Source organism: Hylobates moloch, unplaced genomic scaffold (genome assembly GCF_009828535.3).
Source record: "Hylobates moloch isolate HMO894 unplaced genomic scaffold, HMol_V3 SCAFFOLD_4, whole genome shotgun sequence".
Lineage (NCBI taxonomy): Eukaryota > Metazoa > Chordata > Mammalia > Primates > Hylobatidae > Hylobates > Hylobates moloch.
Window position 1 is genome coordinate 103,667,188 of NW_026652279.1, and position 25,154 is coordinate 103,692,341.

Sequence of the window (25,154 nt, forward strand, 5' to 3'; positions counted from 1 at the left end):
TCCTTAGGGAAGTTGTTCATGACATTTCTGACTAAGTCAATTTCCCAGTTATTTTATAGGAGCATCTATTTCTCCTTTATAGCATTAAGCACCACATCAATTTCACATTTGTTTGTGTGATTATTTGATTAATATCTGTCTTTCCACTAAAGTCTAAAGTATGAACTCCATGAGGGTAGGGACTACATTCTTGTAGTTGTATTACACTACATTCCCAGGACCGACCACAGTGACTGGTGCATAGTAGGAACTCAGTAAATATTTGTAGAATGAGTGAATGCCTGAATAAAATAAATAAGATAATACTGATTTGCAGTAAGCCATTAGCAAATCTTAACTATTATTTATAATGAAAATTCACAAATTCAATTACCTTAAAATGGCTTTTTTATACCATGGAACTATTATTCCTCAGATGCTTTGGAAAATGCAGGTAGAGACTACGTTTTGAGGATTTGGGCTGTGAAAGAAAAGAGTCAGGGAGTAGCTAGACAAGGATTCAGGTCAATGAAGTATTTTGCTTTTGATGGAAAAGGCTTGGGGTATCACGACAGGGCAGCTCAGAAATATTTCACCAAATTATTTCCTTTTTACATGAACTTTTTTTGTAATAAACAAATTACACATTATAACATCTTAAAGGCAATGCACAGTCTCTTAAAGTTCCATTGGCTTGAGGAATGTTATGAGAGTTTCTGTCAAAATCCTCCCCTTAGGTGGATGAGTAATTGACCCTAATCATCAGGAGGAGTCAGAGTTTCTGCTACACATTAGGGGCCGCGTAGAATATGTTTGGCACAGGGATAATCCACGGGAGCATCTCTTGTTTCTCAGTTGCTCGGTTTTAATGGTAAATCAACAACTACAGAAGCTGCAGGATCATGGTAGCCAAGGGCTCCAACCCTACAGGAATGAGCTTCTGGGTCATTGTACTAGACAAGCCACCTAGACTAGCATAGGTCCTAGCTGAGGTTAAAGGGAATTGAAAAAATGCGTAAAGGAAGAGGTGGATATTGAGTATCAGTTACAGCCTCTAATCAACTGCAGCAGTACAGGCTAAATTGAGTTCTTCCCAGTTACCTTCTCATGTAAGTCCCACAGGATTACATGGTGGCTCACGCCTGTAATCCCAGCACTGTGGGAGGCCAAGGCGGGTGAATCCCCTGAGGTCAGGAGTTCAACACTAGCCTGGGCAACAAGGTGAAACCCTCTCTCTACTAAAAATACAAAAATTAGCCAGGCATGGTGGTGGGGGCCTGTAATCCCAGCTACTCGAGAGGCTGAGGCAGAAGAATCGCTTGAACTCGGTAGGTGGAGGTTGCAGCAAGCCGAGATCATGCGACTGCACTCCAGCCTGGGCGACAGAGCAAGACTCTGCCTCAAAAAGAAAAAGAAAAAACCTAGTTCCACAGGAAACAAGACCAACCAGAATTCTGGCGAGGAAGTAAACTTACTATGAAAAGGTACATGGATGTGACTAGTGCAGAGCTGACTGTGGTAGATACTGTAGTATTCTGCTCAGGTAGCCTCTTCAGGTCCTAAACATCCATACCTCAGATGCTGGGAATATCAACTGCTGATGGCTCAGAGCTGTGTCCTTCATGGGAAAATGCCCTTCACCACAGGGAACTGTCCCTCTTCTGGAGAACACTCTGTAGCACTGACTGGCTCCCGCAAGGATACAAAGGCCCAGCCAGCTTGCCTCAATAGGGGACAACACTGGAAGGCTATCATCAAGATTTGGCCACAGGACTACTTGGGCCCTTGGCCTCTCTCTCTGTGCTGAGTCTGTCTTCTTTCCTGCCTTTCTTACCGGTGTGTATCCTGGGAGCACTCCCCAAAGAACCTTCTACACACAGTTCTCCAACTCAAAGTCTGTTTTCAGGGAATCCAATTCAAGACAGGGATAGTTGGAAGACACAACCGTTCCATGGACTTTGATGTTCTTGATATTCATTCTTGGTATTGGCATCATGAGTTGTGACACTAGGAGGAGTCTCCAAGTGACTTGGAAATGAGAAGACAGGGACAAAGAGGTGTCATACATCCCTCACAGATGGTCAGAAATATTTAAAGAGTTTTTGCCAAAGAGATACGGTCCTGAATGGGCAGCAGGGTTAAGAGAAAAATGTGTCGTTATTAATGTTAATGAGACAGAGGATGGTGAGGTCTCAAGGATCCTGATCCAGGTTATATTTATAAGGGATCACTCCAATTACTACATGTGTGTCTCTTCTAAAATTAGACTTTATTGTGCTCTATTAAAATAGCTTTCTCTTTAGAGGAGAGCTTCTCAAAATGTGATTTGAGGACCACCTGCGTCAGTAACACCTGAGAATTTGTTAAAGTTGCAGATTCTAGAGCCCCATCTCATGCTTACTGAACCAGAATCTCTGGGAATCTGCATGTTTATTTAACAAGTTTTTCAAAGCTTGCATGTTTAGCTAGCTTTTAAAGTAAAAGTTTTCAACTGCTTTAGTGGGTAAAAAGGGTTTCGTTTGCAGATGATGAAAATCTTCTGGAATTAGATAGAGGTGATGGCTTCACAACATTGTGAATATATTAAAAACCACTGAAATGATTTTGGTTAAAATGGTCAATTTTATGTTTTTTGAATTTATCTCAATTAAAAAAATAAAACTAGAGGGACAGAAATTACATCGCCAGAGACTGCAGCTAGGAGGAGGGAATGGAATGCAAAAGATCACAAGGTAATTTGGGGGGAGTGAGGAAAATGTTTCAAATATTGATTGTGATGGTGGTTACACCTACAATGGCCAATCTCATGGAACTATATACCCCAAAACGTAAATTTTACTACATAGAAGTTATTTCTCAGTAAACCTGACTATAAATAAACACATAAATAAATAACCTCCAAGAGATTCTTAGAAACTCTAAAGCTTAAGAACTACTGCTTTTAAGTCGTGGTCTCCAAAGTGAGGACTCACTTCTCCAGGGTTCTGGAAGACAAGCCGCTGGGGTACGGGAAGAATATAATTGAAATCCTATTTATATTTTTAAAAATGTTAACATGAGAGAGAAATTACATTTTCCTAACATTTGGAAATCCACTTGGAAGGCTTGACTCATATTTATATATAGAATGACATTGTTGCCCCCATCCCGTCTGTGTCACGTCAGGTACACAAGATGTCCTGGGGGAAGACTGAGCATTGCATCATGACCTTGTTGACCTCTGTAATCTCATTCATTCACTTGCTTGTAGCATAATGCCACATACTGCAGTTTATATGGATTTATGACTTATAATGTCTAGTTTTAAATAAGCTAATCCTCGAACCAAAAACAAATGATTTTTAAATATCTCTGCAAAGAAGCTCCTGATTGAAGATGATACCAATAATGCAAGCCAAGGGAACATGAAATGGTAAGAACTGACTTTCTAGTAAGAGCTCTGCCATCAGCCACATTATGAGGAGAAACAATAACAATCTAATTAGATCTGAACAGAAGTCAGCTAATGAGTGAGCAATTGATTAATTACTCTTCAAAAGAAACTGAGTTATGAAGAGACCATTTTAAAAACAGAGATTTGGCAGTGCTCCCATTGTTAAGTGATTTTGTTGCCTAATCAATGTAAACATGACACATACTAAAACCGTCATATCTCCATAACTAAAGAACTTGGGAAAAGACTTTTTTTCTAACTAATTTTCAAATCTTCCAAATGAAGAGTTTCAGTAGGTTTTGAATCCATTTTTTAAAATTTTAAAATACAATGCCTTCCAATTAATTTGTGAGGACATTTCATTGATATCAGGGAAAGCAGAAATTGACCATCTGGGTTTCAACAAAAACTTCTGCATAATCAATGTATGTGATAGAAACCTGAGTACTGTTATTTAGTAAGTGCCACCAATGATGCACTTCCATTTGATTCTTCATGTCTTTGTACTTTACCATTAAAACAAAGTGTAGCCATAAATCAAATTAGAAATAGACACTTAGATCAATGTATCACAAAATGTCAAGCCAAAATATTGTAAAATAATGCAGCACATTTGATCTCATTGCTTTCACTAAAAAAGTTATTGCAGTGGTTTAATGTAGTCATTCTTTGATATTCATTTTTAGTTTCTTCTTTCTTTTCTCTCCTCCCACTTCATTTCTTTTGGTCTTGCAGCTTTAGTTGCCATCTCTAAAGACCTCCAAGTTCAACTTCTTTGCTCTTAGTCTTGTATTTCCAACTCTTGAATTAGCAGCTCCATCTGGTTCTTCTACAGGTCTTTCAAACACGGTATGTTCAAAACAGCTTTTTTTTTTTGTTTGCTGAATTTATTAAATATTTATTGTACTAAAGTATGAAATGGAACACTTTCTGTTTTTAAAGACTATATTAAGTTACATATTTTCGTAGGCCTTGATTGATTTTGTTGTTACTGTTTTTCCCCCCATGGGTCAGCCTGTTTGGATAGAAAAAAAGAAGAAGAAGAAGAATATCCCCTTCAGAATTAGTAAAGTAGTGTTTCCCTGTGGCCTGACATAGTTTATGCATGGTCACCTTCAACTCCTAATGAAGAAAAATGTTTCCAGAGATCTGAGGTTAATTTTGTTGCTCTTGTCAAAAGCATTATTTTTAAGGACAAAATTTGATCTTTTCTCTCCTACCACTTCATTTCTCTTGCTCTTGCAGCTTTAGTTGCCATCTCTAAGAGGAAGACCTCCAAGTTCAAGTTCTTTGCTCTTAGTCTTGTATTTCCAACTCTTGAATTAGCAGCTCTATCTGGTTCTTCTACAGGTCTTTCAAACACGGTATGTTCAAAACAGCATGGTCTCCCTCTTCTCTACCCCTGTTCTTCTGGGTTAGCTGGGTTAGCTGGGAGGAAAGGCTTTGTAGATTGAAGGCAGCCCTCCCAATGTAAAAGGGATTCTTAATTTATACTCCTTGTTAATCACTATTCAGCAGGATTTGTTTCAGAATATACATCATATATATATATAATATATACATAATATATGTATATATTATATATAAAATATATTTAAATTAGCCAAGTATTACATGAAGTTTCCTTCACGAAAATTGAATTGCCAAGATTTTTTAAAGCAAATTATATATTTAGCAGTCATTTCTAATGGCACTCACAAAACCGAAGCATTAGAACCATGACACTGATTTTTAGCATTTGTTTGTTTATGTTATGATATATTAAACAAGGGTATAGAAAGTTCCTGGTTTAGTTGTGCCCAGCTTAGCTCATTTCTCTTGCCTGAGCTCTAACAGTGCTGCTGTAGAAGTGTCCCTCTCTTGCATCGGCTAAGAATTTTCCTCCTAACTTGAGATCCCTCTCCCTTGTGCTAATGCAGACCCTCTGCTACCCAGAATGGCACATCTCTTTCACATGTGCTCTTGTTTCTTACCCCTCATCACTTCTGGACAGTTCCTGCCTCATTCTAGCAGGGCCTGTGTCTACTTGTCACTGTGCCCAAAACTGGTAAGGGAGTGGATTTTTTAATTCTGCAGAATTGTGCTACAGAAAAAAGACTTAATGTCGGCTTTCAAGGTGCTCAGAGTCTGGAGAAATGGAAGAAAGTTACTAAAATGATAAGTTAAAGCTATATGCTGAGGGAACGCTGAAGACCTCAACCCAGGCTGAGGATCTAGGAAGGAATCAGTCAGATGGGATGGATGGAGGGCTGGCAAAGAGATGAGGCTTGAGAGGAGATAGGAGCCAAATAAAGGGAATTTAAATTTAATACCCCCAAATATTGGGGTCCTCAATTAGGAGAGTAACATGATTAGATTTGTCTTACTTATAGCATGGAGAATGGTTGGGAGGCATAAGGGTACAGGCAGAGAGAAACATTTGGGCTGCAGGTGAGAGATGGTGAGAGTCTGAATCCAGGCAATAGCCATAGAATGAGGGGAATTTAAGAAACTAGGGAGGAATTTAAAGGCCAAAACAATATCACATAAGGAATGATGGGGCATATGGCTCAGGGAAGAATAGAAAAGTCATTTGAGAGAAAAGAGGGAGAGAGGATAGAGGGAAATAACAGAGGAAAAAATGGGGAGGAGAGATGGAACTGGAAGAAACGAGGAAAGAGGAAGAGAACAAAGCAGGGAAATTTCCATTACTGCTCTTTCCACCATGTCCACCAGCCTGGTTGTGTGCTTGTAAGGCGATTGAAAGGGACCGGGGAAACTAAGAAATGGTGAAAAACAGAATAATCAAAATTGAAAATTAGAAATGGGGAAACTTATCCAGCCTTATTTTTCATATCCATCCTCTAAGCCCTTGGTCCCCTCCTCCTTTATGACAGCTTCTGTTTCCATTGTTGGGTCTTTTTTATACTTTAAGTAACTATGTTGAATAGTATTGTGAAGGGAGGTGAATAATCCGTTTACTTAAAAATGTGTTGCTATGCATTATAGCTCTAAGTATATTTTACAGCAGAAGAAAAGGTAACTTCTTATAGTTCCAGGTACCTGAACTTTACCTTCACCCAGAAAAGTTGTGTCATTATTTCAGTGGGAATATGGACTGAGTTCCAAACAAATGTCTTACAATTAATTTTGGGGGGAAAAAATCTGTCTTTGAGCCCAGAACTAACCATTTTAAATATATACACTATAAAGAAGAAAATCAGGAAGTGCTTTAAATGCTCTCTTCTTTAAACTTTGGCTTGTTCCTGCTGATTACTCACTATTTGAAAGTACATGATAGTTCTATTTAAAAGAAAAGTGAGAAATTCAGTCAAGAATGTTTTCATACACCCATAAATATTTGGAACTATATGGATAATTTCTTGCATTGACATAGAAAGGGACTCTCAAAGCCCTTTTACATCTAATAAGGCATCACTGGATGCAACTAGGTTCCAAGGTTATGACCCCTTTGAAAAGAAGAGACTGATAAGCATCTTTACTGAGTTTGGCAGACTGCCCTTTGGATTAGCTGCTGATATGCCACATGTGGTACTTCTCAAAACAGAACAACTCACATTTGAGGAATATATCAGTATTAGAATTTTGTGTAATTGTTTTATGAGGGCTGTAGGCCATGCACCCTCTGTGGGTGGCATTAGGGTTTCCTCTGAATGGCATGGACATTCTCATGGCGTCATACGGGGGAGAGGGAGAGGTCAGTATTGGAGGAAGACTTGAGGATACAAAAATCAGGCCTCAGACTTTCTTTCTTCTTTTGGGTCAGGGGTCAGTTTGGCTGAAATGGTGGGGCAAAGTGATGCTGAGGCATGTCTGATGATTTGGAATGAATACCTGGAGGCATTGAACTGTGTGGCAGATATGGGAATGTGCAGCATTCAGAACTCCAGTCAAGGAATACTCATTGCCCAGCTGCGAGGACTATGGTTAGCTGACAACCTACAACTATTCAGTTCTGCAGGTCCACCTCAGCTTTTGAGTCAAGATCATGCACTTCTTTCTCTTCTCTAGGTAGCCTTAGCCCATGACTAAGCAAGACTGTGGTCCAAGGGTCTAGCCCTTTCTGCCCAAAGGTGGGCTCCTCTCAAGACAAGCTTTGATCTGGAGTTCCTGCTGGACAGAAGAGACTTTGTCAGGTCTGCATCTCAGTAAGATGGCTCTCCTAGCCAATCCCAGCTCCTCCCTTTTATTCCCACAGGTCTTATTCTCCAATAAATCTTTTGCACTCTCAACTTCCTACATCTGCTTCCCTGAGGACCCAACTGATGACACACCCTGCCACCAGGAGGCAGGCAAGGAGAGAGGTTGGGAGTGGTCACTCCAAGAGGATCCGCCCACCCTGGCCTCCCAAAGTGCTGGGATTACAGGCGTGAGCCACCGCACCTGGCCTGCGCTCTTTTTTGATTCATGTAACTCTTCTTCTACTATCTGGGCTTTCTCCTCCAAATCAATATTGACTACAAAAAATATTTTCTTACATGTAAGTATTTTTTTTCCCCTCTGATCAATTTGTAATGAGTACTGCTGCATTTGTCTGTTATTTTTAATTACTTTGCATGATTATGATAATTTTTCTTTCTAACTTCATCTTACTTTTTCTATTTTTGTTGTGCATTTTAACATACATGGTGAATCTCCTTCTAAGCCGTGGAAATGATCTTTAGTAGCTCACACTTTTTTTTTTTTTGTATCTCCTTTTCTTTCTTATTGAGTCCCTTAATTTTTATTTTTTCCTGTCCCAAGATATTTCTTATGCAAAAATGAAAATAAATTTAAAACACTTACCAATTTTTGCTTTTGTTTCAACCAGTCAATGCTTCCCATAAGAATAAAACAGTCAGAAATCCTTATTTTGTATTTTATTTATTTATTTTTTGAGACAGACTCTCACTCTGTCACCCAGGCTAGAGTGCAATAGTGCGATCTAGGCTCACTGCAACTTCTGCCTCCCAAGTTCAAGCAATTCTCCTGCCTCAGCCTCCCAAGTAGCTGGATTATAGGTGCCCACCACTAAGCCTGGCTAATTTTTTTTATTTTTAGTAGAGACAGGGTTTCACCACGTTGGCCAGGCTGGTCTCGAATGCCTGACCTCAGGTGATCCACCTGCCTCGGCCTCCCAAAGTGCTGGGATTACACACATGAGCCGCCATGCTCAGCCAAAATTCCTTATTATTCCTTCATGTGGTATAAATTTTCAGCTGCCGTGGGCAAGTGACTGAGTGGTTATTGCTAAGCCAGCTTTATAATAGTAAGGATAATTATCCTTGGATTTCTTTTTCATGTTCAATTTTCTCTTGGACCTTATTTCTAGGCTTTGTATGTTTTCCAAGGGAAATGAACAATGATTTTGCTGACCTTTTTTTGTGCTTCAAGCTCTTCACATTAAGCTCTGTGTCTGAAGAAATTTTTCTTTTATTCTCTGTACCATGGGCCAGGAAATAGTTTAACCAATGTTTTCTAGAAATTTTATTCTCTGGCTGTTATGCTGTGTGAACAATTTAGCAATTTCCTTCTACCTATCATAACCACAGAAGGAGAATGGAGTAATATTGCTCTATGAAGATATTTGGATCTAATCTCTACAACTGAAAGAGAAAAATTGAAGTTAAATGGGCAAGATTCATGTTTATTTTTGTTTGAGTTATTTATTAACACATGATAGGAACAGTTGTACTATGAAATGCTTCATTATCAGTTATGTAACGTTGTTTTTACTGGGATACTAAAACCTTTATACTTTCTTAATTTAGAGCAGTATTTCTAGAATGGTTTCTACCAATTTTTTCCCTTGAAATAGTTACTTTTTAACAAAACTTAACATGACTATTCAAAATTCTCACAGCTTGATTAAGTGAAAAAAAAACCTTGTATATTGACCAATGCTATCTTTTTTGAAAATGTGTAATGTAATAGAAGCACAGAATTTAGACAGAAGGGCCAGGCGTAGTGGCTGATGCCTGTAATCCCAGCTCTCTGGGAGGCCGAGGTGGGTGGATCACTTGAGGTCAGGAGTTTGAGACCAGCCTGGCCAACAGGGTAAAACCCCGTCTCTAAAAATACAACAATTAGCCAGGCATGGTGGCGGGTGCCTGTAATCCCAGCTACTCGGGAGGCTGAAGCAGGAGAATTGCTTGAACCCGGGAGGTGGAGGTTGTAGTGAGAAGCGATCATACCACTGCACTCCAGCCTGGGCAACAGAAGGAGACCCCATCTCAAGAAAAAAAAAAAAAAAAGAATTTAGACAGAAGGAAAATCAGGAGATTGTCTAGTTTAACTTCCTATAGAGTGCAGATTCTCTCCAGCCACATTGTTGAGATATATAATTTGGTTTTTGCATTAGGTTTTGCTTGAACGCTTCTATTGTAGAGAGCTCTTATGAAAGCTCACTCTCGTTAAAAAAAAAAAAAAAAAAAGCAACTCTAAGATTAATAAAATCACTTAATTTGAATCCAAATCTGCTCTAGAACTTCCATTTGGTACCAGTTTTCCCTTTTGGAGTCACTCATATCAAGCCTGCTCTGTTCTGCATGGCAGCGCTTTACATTTAAATATCGAGGTACGTATCTCCTTACTTTTCTCCTTTCCAGGTTAAACATTGACACTCTCATCAGCCATTTTTTCATGGCTTTCAACTTTTTCTCCACCTCACCTAATTCATGAATGATGGTACTCTTAAATGTGATGTGTAAAGTTATATTCAATTCTTGCTTTAAAATATACCTGTAAGAAAGTGAAAAGACAACCAACACAATGGGCGAATATATTTGTAAATCCCATGTCCACTAAGATACTTGCATTCAGAATATAGGAAGAGTTCTTACAACTTAAGGTTAAAAAAAAAAATCCAATTTAAAAATGGACAAAGAACTTGAATTGACATTTCTCCAAAACAAAAAAAAGACCTAAGGTCAATAAACATATGAAAAGACACTCAACATCATTAGTCATTAGGGAAATGTAAATCAAAGCCATATTGAGATACTACTTCATATTAGTAGAATGGCTATAATAAAAACGATGACAGGCCGGGCGCGGTGGCTCCCACCTGTAATCCCAGCACCTGGGAAGGACAAGGTGGGAGGATCACCTGAGGTCAGGAGTTTGAGATTAGCCTGCCCAACATGGCAAAACCCCATCCTTACTAAAAATACAAAAAATTAGCTGGGCCTGGTGGCAGGTGCCTGTAATCCCAGCTACTCAGGAGGCTGAGGCAGGAGAATCGCTTGAACCAGGGAGGTGGAGGTTGCAGTGAGCCGAGATTGTGCCACTGTATTCCAGCCTGGTCAACAAGAGCGAAACTCCATCAAAAGAAAAAAAAAAAAAAAAGACAATAACAAGTCTTGGCTAGAATGTGGAGAAATTAGAACTTTCTTACATCACTGGTGGAAATGCAAAATGGTACAACTACTTTGGAAAAATAGGTTGGCCATTCATCAAAAGGGCCAACAGAGCCACTCCATTGACTGGGGAAGACGTAGTGGCTGCAGCTCTGAGGAAAGGATTGGGAGAAGGGTGCTTCTTCTCACTTCTATTTGGCAAGTAAAATGTGTCTTTTAAAATCAGTGATCATATGTGAATTCTAGACATAGAAATCTGCTAAAGGAAGAAGGAAAGCTATTATTTAGTGGACTGAAAAATGCAGATTTCATTTTATTTCTGGGCGGAAACATTTTTTAAATACTTAAACAACTAAATTCATTTCCATTTTCTAATCCAACTTCTCATCATCAGCTCCAGTTACCCTCCTGAAGCAGAATAAAGGGTTTTGTGTCCTACTTGTGCTCTCTGGGGAGCTCCATTCAAATAGAGAGAAGCCCGCCCTCCTGCCAGAGCTGCCGTCCCAGTAGAGTTGGTAAACGTCATCGGATGTATGAGAAGGTCCTGTGTGTGTGTCAGCAAATAGACTAAGATGGGAAGCTTCCCTCTGTCCCTCTCCTCCTCCCCCATTTTTACTTCCATAAAATATTTAAAAGCACCCAAAGTGAAATATTGGAAGAAACAGGACAAAGAGGTCCACCTTGTCTTCCTTTAGCCACCTGAATCCCCTACTTAGGAGCAAACCACTCTCTATTATCCTTGACTCCTAGCTGCAGGCCTCAACCATCTTCTCTATTTACTCCCTTCTCCAAGAGCATCCTGGGGAGCTTATGCCCTCTGCTCCCACTTTAGTTAGGAGCAATTGCAAATTTTCAACTCTACCTTTTCATCTGGGGCAAGCTCAGACTTATGAGCCCTTTCTGCTTACACACAGTACATAAGTGTGAATAGGGTCTTCTATTCACTACCATTGTTGTTACCAGTGAATTTTTATTAGCACCTACTATGTTTTAGGGATTCTGCTACATTATGTTAACCCTCAAATTACTTGGGAGCCAGGATCTGTTTGCACATCCATTTTACAGACACTAACATGCAGCTTTTTAAGATTTTTTTATTTTTATTTTTATTTTTATACAGTGTCTCACTCTGTCATCCAGGCTGGAGTGCAGTGGTGTGATCACAGCTCACTGCACCTTCAACCTCCCTGGCTCAAGAGATCCTTCCAGCTCAGCTTCTCAAGTAGCTAGGACTACAGGTTCATGCCACCAAGCCCAGCTATTTTTTGCATTTTTTTGTAGAGACAGGGTCTTGCCATGTTGCCCAGGCTGCTCTTGAACTCCTGAGCTCAAGCAATCCACCCACCTCAGCTTCCCAAAGTGCTGGGATCACAGGTGTGAGCCACCACACCCAGCCTATGTAGCTTTGATAAGGTTCTTCACATAGCTAGATGATGGAAGACCCTGGACCCAATTCTGTGTATTTCCACAGCCCTGGCTCATAGCTATCATACTATTATTGCTTTCACATGTTAGAAATTTTGAAATGTTGAGTTCTGAACCAGTATTTCTGAGGGGTCTTAAAATATGGGCTTGGCGCAGTGGCTCACGCCTGTAATCCCAACACTTTGGGAGGCTGAGGCAGGCAGATTGCCTGAGCTCAGGAGTTCGCCACCAGCTTGGGCAACACGGTGAAACCCCATCTCTACTAAAATACAAAAAAATTAGCCAGGTGTGGCAGCATGTGCCTGTAGTCCCAGCTACTCGTGAAGCTGAGGCAGGAGAATTGCTTGAACCTGGGAGGCAGAGGTTGCAGTCAGCAGAGATTGCACCACTGCACTCCAGCCTGGGCAACAGAGTGAGACTCCATCAAATAAAAAAAAAAAATGCATAACATAAAATTTACCATTTTAACCATTGTTAAGTGTGTAATTCAGTGTCGTAAGTGCATTCACAATGTTGCATGATCATCACCACTATCCATTTCCAGAGTTTTCATTGTCCCAGACATAAACTCTGTATCCATTAAACATTAACTTTCCATTTCCCCCTCACCCCAGCCCCTGGTCACCTCTATGCCACTTTCTGTCTCAATTAATTTGCCTAGTCTAGGTAACTCATATATGTGAAATCATGCAATATTTGTTATCTTCTTGAACCAATACATTCTTTGCAGAATAAAAATATGATTGATTCCACACTGCTTAAAACATCCCTGCCCTGCACTCAATGTCTAGCCTTCCTGAGTCTCAATATCCAGCTCATCCTTCCAATCCTGAGCATTTCTCTGGCCTCAGCCGTGGTCTTTCTGATCATGATCCCTGCCAGAATCACCTAGCAGTACTCTAAATTCTGGCCTCTTCTACACACTCTGCTCAGATGCTACCATACTCTGCATATATAACACAGGCAATGAACATCCATGCAGCACTTTACTGTTTACAAAGTGCTCTATTGTGCGTATATCTTATTTGTTCCTCATAATATCCTTATGAGGTAGATAGTGCAGCATTTGACAAATGAGGGAACTAAGAATTAAAGACAGGGTGACTTACCCACATTTAGGCAGCTAGCAAATGCAGGACCAAGAGTCTCAAGGCCCTGGGCTTCCCTTTATAGCTCTTGGTCTTGCCCACAAAGTCTGTCCCCCTCCCTCCTTTTAAAGAGGCTCAGCTCCTGAGTTGGGCAGAGGAATGCTCAGGAATGGTTTCTGTGTGTGGAGTGGGGGCAGATAGGAGAAGGGATCGGAAGGAGGGAGAAATCAATTGCGGTTCTTCTCCCTTTAGATTCTGAGTTTATATTATTGTTTCCCCAATAATTTAGATTAGGTAAATCTGAATCCTGTCTATTGCTTAGTGCTGTACTATGGTTTACAAGAAATAAAATGCACGGAGTTATTCTAGCCAAACACACGCTTTCCTAGAGTTTCCTTCTTGCATCTTTATCTGCTTTCCTAACCGGTTGCACTGGACTGGAGAACACAGATACCTTCAGAGGCAGTGTATGTCTTCCTAAGCCTGTGACCAGCTCTAAACAGCCAACATCTAAATCCCACTCTCTTTGGCCTTACTCTATTTCCTCTTAAAATTCTAGAATCAAAGATGTTGCCTAATATGGCACATACAGCCTGTGACTTATGCTGCAAGACAGAAAGTATAGAGAATGCACATGAGAGTAGAAGATGCTTCTGAAGTTCTGTCACAAGTCCAGCTAAGTGTTTTAGCTCTTGGCCCTGAAGATCCCTTCCCAGAGGACGCTGGTATGAAAGGGCAAAAGCTGAGTGTGTGGCTAACACTTCTGCACATTCTGTATCATAAATTACCATAGGCCTGTAGGTATCAATGGGGTTATGTGAATAGCAGTTACCCAACTCCTTTGGATAAATGAACTTCTGCCCCAACCAGCCTACCTATGAGTCCCCCTGCAAAGGTTCCTTCAGATACTTCTGGGAGTCCTCAGAGAATGTCTTTTATGCCCTTGCAAACCTTTCTCCACTGGGTACCACCACCTCACACTTGGCATCCACCAGCTTCCTGGGGCTTCAGCACCTCCCAAGACAGCTGATGCACAGAGTTTTTGAGGTGCCAAAAGTTTATACCATTCTATTAAAAACAGGGGCTTCTTATGTGTAACACTCTTAGAGGAGGTGGAAAGCCGACCTAGTCCTGTGAGTTATATGAAGTTAAGTATCCCCTTAATATTTCCTTTACAGATCCCCTCTTCCCAATTACCTAATATAAGTCCAGTGGGTTCTGTCTGGGTCAGGAAACAAATTTGAATATTAGGACTTGACATTTAAGATTGATATCAATGTTGTTTCCATAACATCCCCTCCTCCTCCAACTACCAACATTTTCTTACTGAGTCCAGCTCTTATAACGTCTAGCATCCGCTTTCTCCAGGATGAGTTTTCTCCAAGAGGCTTTACAGGGCTCAGGAAAATGTGCCTCTGGAAAGTTCATCCCACTGTTTTGCCAAAAAAATGTTTAGACACATCTGATTTCAGTCTACCTGCTACACAGGTATATTATTTCCAGAGTGGCCCTTTCCCAAGCAAGACAGAATGTTGATAGTCAGGAAGGTGTCCCAGCTGCAAATAACATGAAGTCTGACTGATAGACTTTTAGGGTGTCCCCACCCCAAGATGGGCTACACATCTTCATGTCTCACCTGCCTTTATCTAAATAATGGCATGAAGGCCAGGCGTGGTGGCTCATACCTGTAATCCTAGTGCTTTGGGAGGCCAAGGTAGGAGGATTGCTTGAGGCCAGGAGTTTGAGGTTGCAGTGAGCTGTGATCACGCCACTCCACTCCAGCCTGTTGCACTCCAGGGCAATAGAGCAAGACCCCGTCTCTAATAAATAAATAAATAAATAATGACATGAAGCTAACTAGTTAAACGGACAGTTTAAGACCTCAAGACTTTTTACAAAGTTTTTCAGCGTGATCCCTAGAAAGCCACTAAAAAATTTTAGGAAATTGCATTAACTAATTTATACCATGTCAGACTATTCTCTAGGTCAAGGGTTCCTTTGGTATTTCAGTATTTCTCCAAGTGTGTTTTAAAGAATCCCAGTCCTATCAGATTTTCTGAAACACACACACACATATTGAAGATGTTGCATGCTATATCTGACTCTTAGAGCTCCACAGGACACATTGGCATTTGAAAGGTTCTTAAAAGTCATACTGTAAATAAACTTGTTTACTTTAACTCACTGCTTCCAAAATTTTTTTAATAAAAGAACATTTTGAGGCATAATGCCTATGAATATCTTATGGAACTGGGGTTCTATGGCACATATATTTTGGGAAAGGTTGACCTACTCTATTTCTTTTTCTTTCTTTTTTTTTTTTTGAGATGGAGTCTTGCTCTGTTGCCCAGGCTGGAGTGCAGATCTTGGCTCACTGCAACCTCCGCCTCCTGGGTTCAAGCAATTCTTCTGCCTCAGCCTTCTGAGTAGCTAGGGCTACCGGCACGCACCACCACGCCAGGCTAATTTTTGTATTTTTAGTAGCGATGGGGCTTCACCATGTTGGTGAGGCTGGTCTTGAACTCCTGACCTTGTGATCCAGCCACTTTGGCCTCCCAAAGTGCTGGGATTACAGGCATGAGCCACTGGACCTGGCTGACCTACTCTATTTCTTATGTTAAACTAGCTGTGTTATCCAACCAAGCTTATCACGTTGAGTTGTCAAGCATGAACTGTTGATAATATAATACACATGATGCCATGCTAGCAGTTTAACATGCTTCCAAATGGTTCCTTTTACCTTTGAAATTTATTAATAGAAACACTTTCCCTTTAATAAGATCATAATGTAATTTCTTATTCACATAGATTAAGAAAAATAATGTTTTAGTTTAATATATGGCAGAGTTTTTTGAAATAAGTAACAGTTTGGTTTCTTAAAACAGAAACATATCTAAGGAAAAATAATATTATTTAAAAAGTTAAACTTAGTAGCAAATAGAAAATATTAAAGAGAAGAATTTTGTTAAAAAAAAAAAAAAAAAAAAAGCATTCCACAACCAGGCAGGAAATAACTAGACTTATGGTTACCAATAAGAACTAAAATGAAATCAGTATCTTAGACATGTACCAAGGAGGAAAAAAATAAGAAAAAAGAAACTATTGAATTGTAACTGCTAACAACCTTCCACAAAGGTAAGCAATTCTGAGGAGCCAAATAATTGAACAGAACCCAAGTTCAGGTTATATGCTTCATTAAAATTTGTGGTCAGTGAACAGAACATTCTCAAGTGCCTCATGCCTGGACTAATTTTCTATCATGTCCACACAGACACATGCACAGTCATGGTGATCAAACACCCAGCAGAGATAACAGCCACATATGGCCAGCCTCACAATAATGTTGGAGAAGCAGTGCAGACTGTGGCCTGGAAACCCACAAGGTGGACCCGTGGGTGGTGACAAATTGGGCCTCTGGTAGTGCTGTTAGCATTTTGCAATTAACCACGATATCATACGTCACTCATAGATGGCAGTCTTTCTGACTTAAGGATGGATAATCAGTAGCTTCTACAGCTACAGCAGGATTAGACATGAGCCTACATAATTATCAGAAAATATATGTCTCTAAATGCCTGCCTCGGAAACAAACAGGTGTCACCATTTATATATGTATTGGATCTTATGTAAACTTTTAATTTACTTTTAGTAGATATTTTAGATCTGGATTCCCAAAGGAAGAGTGCAAAATTTTATTTGTGTCTTTCTCGGATCTGCTCATGATTTGAAAAAAAAATACTGGTGCTATTTTGTTACTGTTATAAAAAAAAAAAAAACACAGATTATTGTAGAGCACATGTAACCCAATGAAATGAGATTCTTGACTGAAAAACCTTTCAGTGTTGTAAAGATGAATGTGGGAAGCACAGCAAAGGGAATCTTTACATGTGTAATTTGATGGCTTCTGGAAGAATGAAACCTCAAATACTATGCTCACATGAATTTTAAAAGTTGCTTTGGAGATAAAAATCTTCAAAACTAATATTACATATGAGAATTTAAGCAATAAGGGTTTAGAAAAAGTAGAGATTAATCTACAGTTTAGAAATAGACTGTAAAATAGAGGCTCTTCTAGAAGTGAAAAAAATCACAGCATTGTAGGTGCAACAGTATTTGGATTCCGATTATGTTTGACATTCAGCTCTTGCCACATTCTATATGTAGAACAAGGCAAACCCAGGGCCTAGACATGAACATGGAGGTAGATGGAATTTGACATTCTGATATTAATATTAATTTATTTGGACATTTATTTTAGGGGATGAAAGGGTTCTATTATAGATAACCTATTATCACTCTGTGAAGACTTGCCTGTTGAAAACAAGTCCTGGTGATTGTGTTTTCTTTCTGTATCACAATCTAGTCAAGTGGTTGTTTAATAATCTGTACCAAACAAATAAAATAAACACATTTATTAAAATATGTTGTATTCTAAAAGCTAGGCTCATTTCCAGCATGTGGCCTATCACTGAAGCTCTGAGTTCTTGAAATCATTAAGTTGAGAAATTTTTTTCTGTGAAAGTGCTTTAACTCTATGAGGACACAGTAGGACTCTCCAAGGAAAGAAACTTACTAGGGAACTCTCATACCTTTACATTGATACAATCTCCCTTTTAAAAATTGTTTTAATTGTGGTAAGATTCACTTAACATAAAATTGACCATCTTAACCATGTTTAAGTGTAGTGTGTCAAAGGCATTAAGTACATTCATATTAATTGTGTAACCATCACCAACATCCACCTCCAGAACTTTACATCTCGCAAAACTGTAACTCTTCACCCATTAAACAACAACTCCACTTCTCCCTTCTTCCAGGCCCTGGCAACCACCATTTATTTCTGCTTTCTGTGTTTGTGAATTTGACTACTCTAGGTACTTCATATGAATGGAATCATACAATATTTGCCCTTTTTTGACGGGCTTATTTCACTTAGCATAATGTCTTCAAGGTTCATTCCTGTTGTAGCATGAGTCTACAATCTCCTGTTTCAGTGGGTAAACAAAAAAGCAGCCCTAGTCACTTAATTTTTTTATATCCATTTATAATATTTTATATCAACTTACTTCAAAGGGACTCTATAAAGTTTGCCTGAGTTGTGATTTGAGTCCCCTTTAAGAGAAACTCATAATAACAAAGCAGTGGTAATGGAGGTGATGGCAGTGGTGGTGGTAGGTTGACTACATAATAAACAGGAGGAGGCATGAAGAGAAGAGGCAGTTTTGACTCTACATTAAAGACCACCTGCTCTACTCCCAGAGATTCTGGATCCACAGATCTGGGTGAGGTTCAAGAATTAATATTAAAAAAAAAAAAACCACAAAGAATGTGGAAAATTCAAATTCTTCTCTGTATAGCACTGTACTGGCTCTACTTGTAACTTCTGCTCACCATCAGCTGCTACACAGATAAATCAAATCCATCCTCTTTGTCACTTTCAAAATTTGAATTTGTCTCCTTTGCTTGAGGCAAAACACCTCAGTTTTGCTTAAGTAACAGACTTCATTTTATGTAGTTTTTAGTCTTTTAACATATAGTTTTCTTTCTTGTAGATATCCATTAAGTGTCAACATCTATTCAAAATGAGGCATCCAAAACTGCTCCTTGTTCAGCATCATTACCCAAAAGTCTGCCTGTGGTAGGCAGAATTCTAAGATGGCAGGTGGAATTAAGTTTGCTCATCAGTTGAAAGTAAGAAAGGAAGATTATCCAGGTTAGCCTAACCTAATCACATGGGCCTCTTAAAACCAGAGAGTTTTATCCTGCTCGTTGCAGAAGTCAAAGAGATTGAAATCGAGAGAGGGATCCACTGAAAGGACTCTTCTCCATTGCTGAACTGGAGGGAGCCACATGGCAAGGACCTGAGAGCGACCTCTCTGAGCTGGCAGTAGTTCCCTGCTGACAGCCAGCAAGAAAACCAGACCTCAGTCCTACGACCACAAGTCCTACAACTGCCAACAACCAATGGTGCTTGGAAACAAGATTTCTCCCTAGCTGAGGCTCCAAGAGAGGATGCCAATGTCTTGATTTTAGCCTTATGAGACCCTCAGTGGAAGACCCAGTTAAAACATGCCAGGCTCCCGAGTCACAGAAACTGTGATGTTTTAAGCCACTAAATATGTGGTAATTTGTTATACAAATATAGATAATGAATATACTGCCCCTTCTATTTTACACTTCAACAATACTTATCTATGTGCAGTTAGTTGCTGTCTTGGTCTTGCATAGCTTTGTTCTCGACATTTCCTTGCCTGGAGTATTCCCTTTTATCTGATCAGACGTCAGATGGACAAACTCTCAACTGTTGATGTTCAAGACACATCTCAGGCATTACTGCCACCAGAAAATGCCACTGCCTTCCCCAGGCAGACTTCCTGTGTTTATTAGTCCCTTCTGCCTATAGGAATTAGAGAGCCCTGAAAAACTACAGGCAGGAGAATTTTCAGTTCGCAACTTTACGATTTTATGGAAAAACTAAGATGTTGAGGACTGAAATTGGGAATTAATGTATGAAAGCCCTCATAGATATTTTTATATTCCTTTAAATAATACAAGCAGTTTACCATGTAACGATAGGAACAATGACGTTCTAAGTATCACATTGGCAACAATTGGCGGTCTGCTTTTTGCATTTACCACTTTTTGCTAAATAGATACTTCTAAGGATTTCCTTCCTCTAAAGTTTCAGTGAGATGCTTGTGAATGCCTCCTGTTTTGTTCCAGAAGCATGTGATTGTGTAACTGGAGTTATTGGCATGGGGAACAGGAGCCAACCTCAGTATCTCAGAGTACCAAGAGGCTATAATAACCTTCCTGGTAACTTCATACCAAACCTCAGACCCTCCTATACGCTATCCTTCACATCATTCGAGCTCTCCCTTTCCTCTGGCTCTAGTACAAGAAAGCAGGATGCAAACACCATGAATTTCACCTACTTGATCTTCAGAATTGCAGAAACTCTATCTCTGCACTCCTCTTTACTTCCTTTTACTATCCTAATCCTTAATTCCATTTTCTAATTAAAGTATATTCTGCATGCACAAGGACTACATCCCCTAATCTTTGATAATTCCCAGATGCACAAGTACATCATGGCATGGAGCAAGCCCCTATCATAAGACAGAGCCCCTAAGGCTACAAAGAAGAATAATATGCAATTCTGTCTGTTTTCAAGAAGTTCATCTACAGATACAAGCAATCCAATTCAGCAGATAAAGCGCTATCCAGAAATTCGGGCAACAAATTGAAGTTGATATAGATGGTATCAATGAGATTCAGTATTTATTAACAGGTATCCAATATGCAAAGCATGGAAATTGGAATTTAGGTACAGAAATATTTCAATATGGAAGCAGACATCAGGGAAGTCTGCTAGGAGGTGGCAAGGCAGGAAGCAGGGTACTTGGAAGGAGGTTCAGATACAGGATTTTAGTCTCTGGTAAGAAACTAACAACAGCAAAGCCAAGTCTCAGTTCTTTGGGGTGTTGGAGTACCGATAAACGAAAGGCAAGGACTCCCACATGGAAAGTCAAATCTGTGACCCACTTACCAGAAGGAGGCCACAAACCAGGGGCTTCTTCCTGAATACAGTTTTTAAAACTGGAGCAAGCCAGAAACTCCGTGTCATTCTAGAAATCTACTTGAACAAGTATGCAAACATATACGTGCAAAGCTGTTCACTGCAGTGTTGTTGGTAATAGCAAAAAACTTAGAAACAATTGAACGCTCACCTGTGGAGTCCTGATTACATAAATGATGGAATATCCAAACAGGGAAATACTTTGCATCTCTTAGAATCAATGAGGAAGCTAGTTCATATGAACTAATATGGAAAGATTTCCAAAATGTACTATTAATTGAAAAAAATTGAGAGACAGGGTCATATGAACAGTCTGATATCACCAATGCAAAAAGGAAAGGATACACAGTACCTGGACAAGATACACTTATGTAAACACATACACCTGTGCTCACACACACACAAACCCCTGTGTATATGTATTATCAGTGTCCATTCCAGAAAACAAAAACCATTCTAAGTATTTCAAACAGAGAGAATTTAATACAAGAATTGGTTAAAAATTGTTGCTGATACAAAGGGGGAAGGGAAGGGAAGTCTACCCAAAGGTGAACAACGTTAGGAAACCAATGACACCTAGTGAAGCAAAAGGGAACATTATTTAAGCAAGAATCCACGATTGCTATGGTGCTGAAGCTGCTGGAGGAATGTCTAGGATCAATCCTAAATACTCCACATTCCAGCCATGACATCCCGTTTATGTGCTTTCTCTTGGGCTCCCATTAGGCTGAGGGAAGGTCTTAAACGACAGTCTACTGGTTATATTATTAGTCATTTTATAGAATTAATCAACTGTGTCAAGGGCAGGGATTTTATATTAATCCTTTTGGCTTTTTCTTTGTTATTAGATACACTCCTCCTGTTTTGTAAATGTGGAATGACTTAAGGCTTTGCTTAACTCGTTAGGGTAGAGCTGGTGGGGAGATTGGAGAGGAAGCCCCATATATTATTAAAGACAACTAAAGCCAAGATATTTACAACAATAATCTACAAATGATTTTATTTTAGCCTCTCTGAAAAGAGTTTGTTTAAAACTGAGTGAGGAAAGTGTTGGGATTTTTTAGATTTACTTTCCAAACAGAAATGTGTAGTATATTTTTAAAGGAGACAAGTGTATTACTTCTTTGAGTCAGTTGAATCAATTTCATCATGAAGGTCTCTGTGTGTGATGTTTCTTGGGCACCTGTTGAAACCCTCCCAGCCTCTCCTGTCTCTTATTCCAGCTCCTACTGCGGCTACCAGTTCTGTGTGGGCACCAGTTTCCTGCAATCACAATCAGACAGTGCCTGGCCTCTCTGCACATGGCCGTCTCCGGCTCTCCAGCCCGGGCTTCTCTGTCGACACTGAGGGCTGCAACAATCTGCAAAGGCAGGGCCAAACCCTTTATGAGATAAATGCTTTTTCCACTTTCCCCTGGTTGGGCAGCCCTGAGTTTCACAAGGCAGTCCAGTGGTCCTGTGAGAGGGAGTGAGCAAACAGGAGTGCATCTTTGTATTAGCTCTCCCCCGTCATTCCTCCTTCCTGAATCACACTCCTTAGTAAAGTACTTCAAGTTAAGTACAGTATTTGTTTCAGGCTCTGCTTTAAGGGGAATCCAGGCTATGACAGTCTCCAATATACAATACTATGGCTCTGATGATGGTCCAATTTGGTGATGGCTGGGAGAAAAATGCACTGAAAATATGACCACCGTATGTTACATGGCCAAGACCTGAGCCTGATTATTTTGTTATAATTTTCATGGAAAATAGTAAAATGGAAAAAATCCACAGACAGGAGGAACAACTGGAACCAGAGACTCAAATGCTATCAGGATTTTCTCTACAACTTTCATTCTCTTTGTTTCTGTCTCTGTCTTTCTGTTTTTCTGTTTCCCTGTCTCTGCAGTTTCATCTGCTTCTCTGGTTCACATGGTAAGAAAGTATCAAGGTTGGGCAGATGGGACTCTTCCCCGTTTTCCCCCTATTTCCAAGTGCAGGCACTTCTATCAAGGCACACCCTCTGCTTTCTCTGCAGCCCTACACCTCAACCTCTCCCCAGGGAAGGAGTGATTTAGCTGATTTGTGAGTTTGGACAAAGAGATGGAATATATGTGGCTGAGATGCATCCTTCCTTCTCTCTGTTTGGGAAATGAGCATTTGTTTTTCTGGGGTTTTGTTTGTTTGTTTGTTTTGTTTTTGAGATGGGGTTTTGCTCTTGTTGCCCAGGCTGGAGTGCAATGGTGCAATCTCGGCTCACTGCACTCTTCACCTCTCGGGTTCAAGCGATTCTCCTGCCTAAGCCTCCTGAGTAGCTGGGATTACAGGCACCCGCCACCACGCCTGGCTACTTTTTGTATTTTTAGTAGAGACGAGGTTTCACCATGTTAGCCAGGCTGGTCTCGAACTCCTGACCTCAGGTGATCCACCCGCCTCGGCCTCCCAAAGTGCTGGGATTACAGATGTGAACCACCACGCCCGGCCCATGCAATGAGTTTTAAAGAGTCAGACCCCTACTGGGAGAGCCAGCACTAGTGCAGCTGTGCCTACGACTGGGTGAGTAATTCTCTTTAATTCAGGGGTGGAACATAAGTAGGTCAATATACCATATTCTCTCCTACCATCTCCAGGCTTGTTTGACATTTATTAAATATGACATCTTGATCTCCAATGGTCTGAGTCCTGCATCTATCTGTCAGTTGGTTCTAAGCTTGGATGTATATTAATATGTGTTATTATAATACATATTAATGTGAAATGTATTAGTATACATCAATACATATAGCAGAGGTTTTATATATTGATCCTCCTAAGACCTTCCAGTCACCAACATCCTCCATCTTTATATCTTACAATTTTTACACAAGAAGAGAGATGATTTTCTTTTCACTTCTACTTCCAAATTTCCTGGGGAGGGACTCTAGTTAGTGCAGAATAAACCCTGACTTGGGAGGCAAGAAAATAGGATTGGCTAAGTTTGGATCAGGTGCCCACTGATGAACCAAACATCTATGATCAGAAGGGTAAGTCAATTTCTAACACAGCATCGCTGCCCGACCACAGCTGTGCTGCTACCATGAACACAAGCCATGTACAGCCCATTAAGCTGGCCAGTGATACCAAGGTTCTGGGCAGGACTGACTAGCAGGGACAGTGCACACAGGTGCATATGGAATTAGTGGACTTCCTGAGCTACTCCATAATCAAGAACATGAAAGGCCACAGGTGGGAGGGAGACGTGCTCACCCTATTGGGGTCAGAGCTAGAGGCCTGCAGGCTACATGGAACCTGCTACTTGGTCTTGGAGAGGTCGACCACTTGGCCCACATGGAATATCTGTTGCTCTTAAATAAAGTGTTTATATTGTATGAGGAGAAAATTGGAACATGGGTGATCCAACTGCATCTGGGTAGATGGCATGGGAGGAGAGACAGTTCTTAAAAGCAGACAAGCTTTGAGGCCCCAGATTTAGAGATGTCCACTTCTTCCCCTAGCAATTATTCTGAAATTTCACCTCTGTCCTCAGTTTCCCTATCATAACTTCATGTTGCCCTACTTTGCCTCAGAAAAGGAACACAAAGGACAGGCACAGTGGCTCATGCCTGTAATCCCAGCACTTTGGGAGGCTGAGGTGGGCACATCACTTGAGGCAGGGAGTTTGAGACCAGCCTGGTCAACATGGTGACATCCCATCTCTACTAAAAATACAAAAATTAGCTGGGCGTGGTAACACATGCCTGTAATCTCAGCTACTCAGGAGGCTGAGGGAGGAGAATCACTTCAACTCGGGAGGTGGAGGTTGCAGTGAGCTGAAATTGCACCATTGCACTCCAGCCTGGGCAACAAAGTGAGTGACACTTGTCTCAAACAAACAAACAAACACAAACAAACAAACAGAAAAGGAGCTCAAAGTCTTAACAGAGAAAATAGAGGCTGACATGAATTGCACAAATTTCCTCCACTCCCACACAACCAATATCTGCTTTCACATGTCCCTTACCTTCTTCCCTTCTGTCTCCATGGGAAAGATATTCTTCTTCCTGGTGTGGCATCTACGAGGTATTATAGTTGCTATAGACTGAATGTTTAAATCCCCTCAAACACTGTACCCAGAATTCATGTGTTGAAACATAATCCCTAATGCGAGGGTTTTTGAAGGTGCGGCCTTTGGGAGATTATTAGGTCATGACGGTGAAGCCCTCACGAAATGGTTCTGTGTCCTTATTAAAGAGATCTAGTGACTTCTCTCACCCCTTCTACCATGTGAGGACACAGTGGAAAGTGGCCATACATAAACCAGAGAGCAGGCTCTTTTTTTTTTTTTTTTTTTTTTTT

At 40.3% G+C, this 25,154-nt stretch overlaps 1 pseudogene; it reads left to right on the plus strand.

Annotated features, from left to right (window-relative positions):
* The first annotated feature begins 23,895 nt into the window (after positions 1-23,895).
* LOC116467474 (small ribosomal subunit protein eS28-like) lies at positions 23,896-24,168 on the plus strand (annotated as a pseudogene).
* The last annotated feature ends 986 nt before the right edge of the window (positions 24,169-25,154 follow it).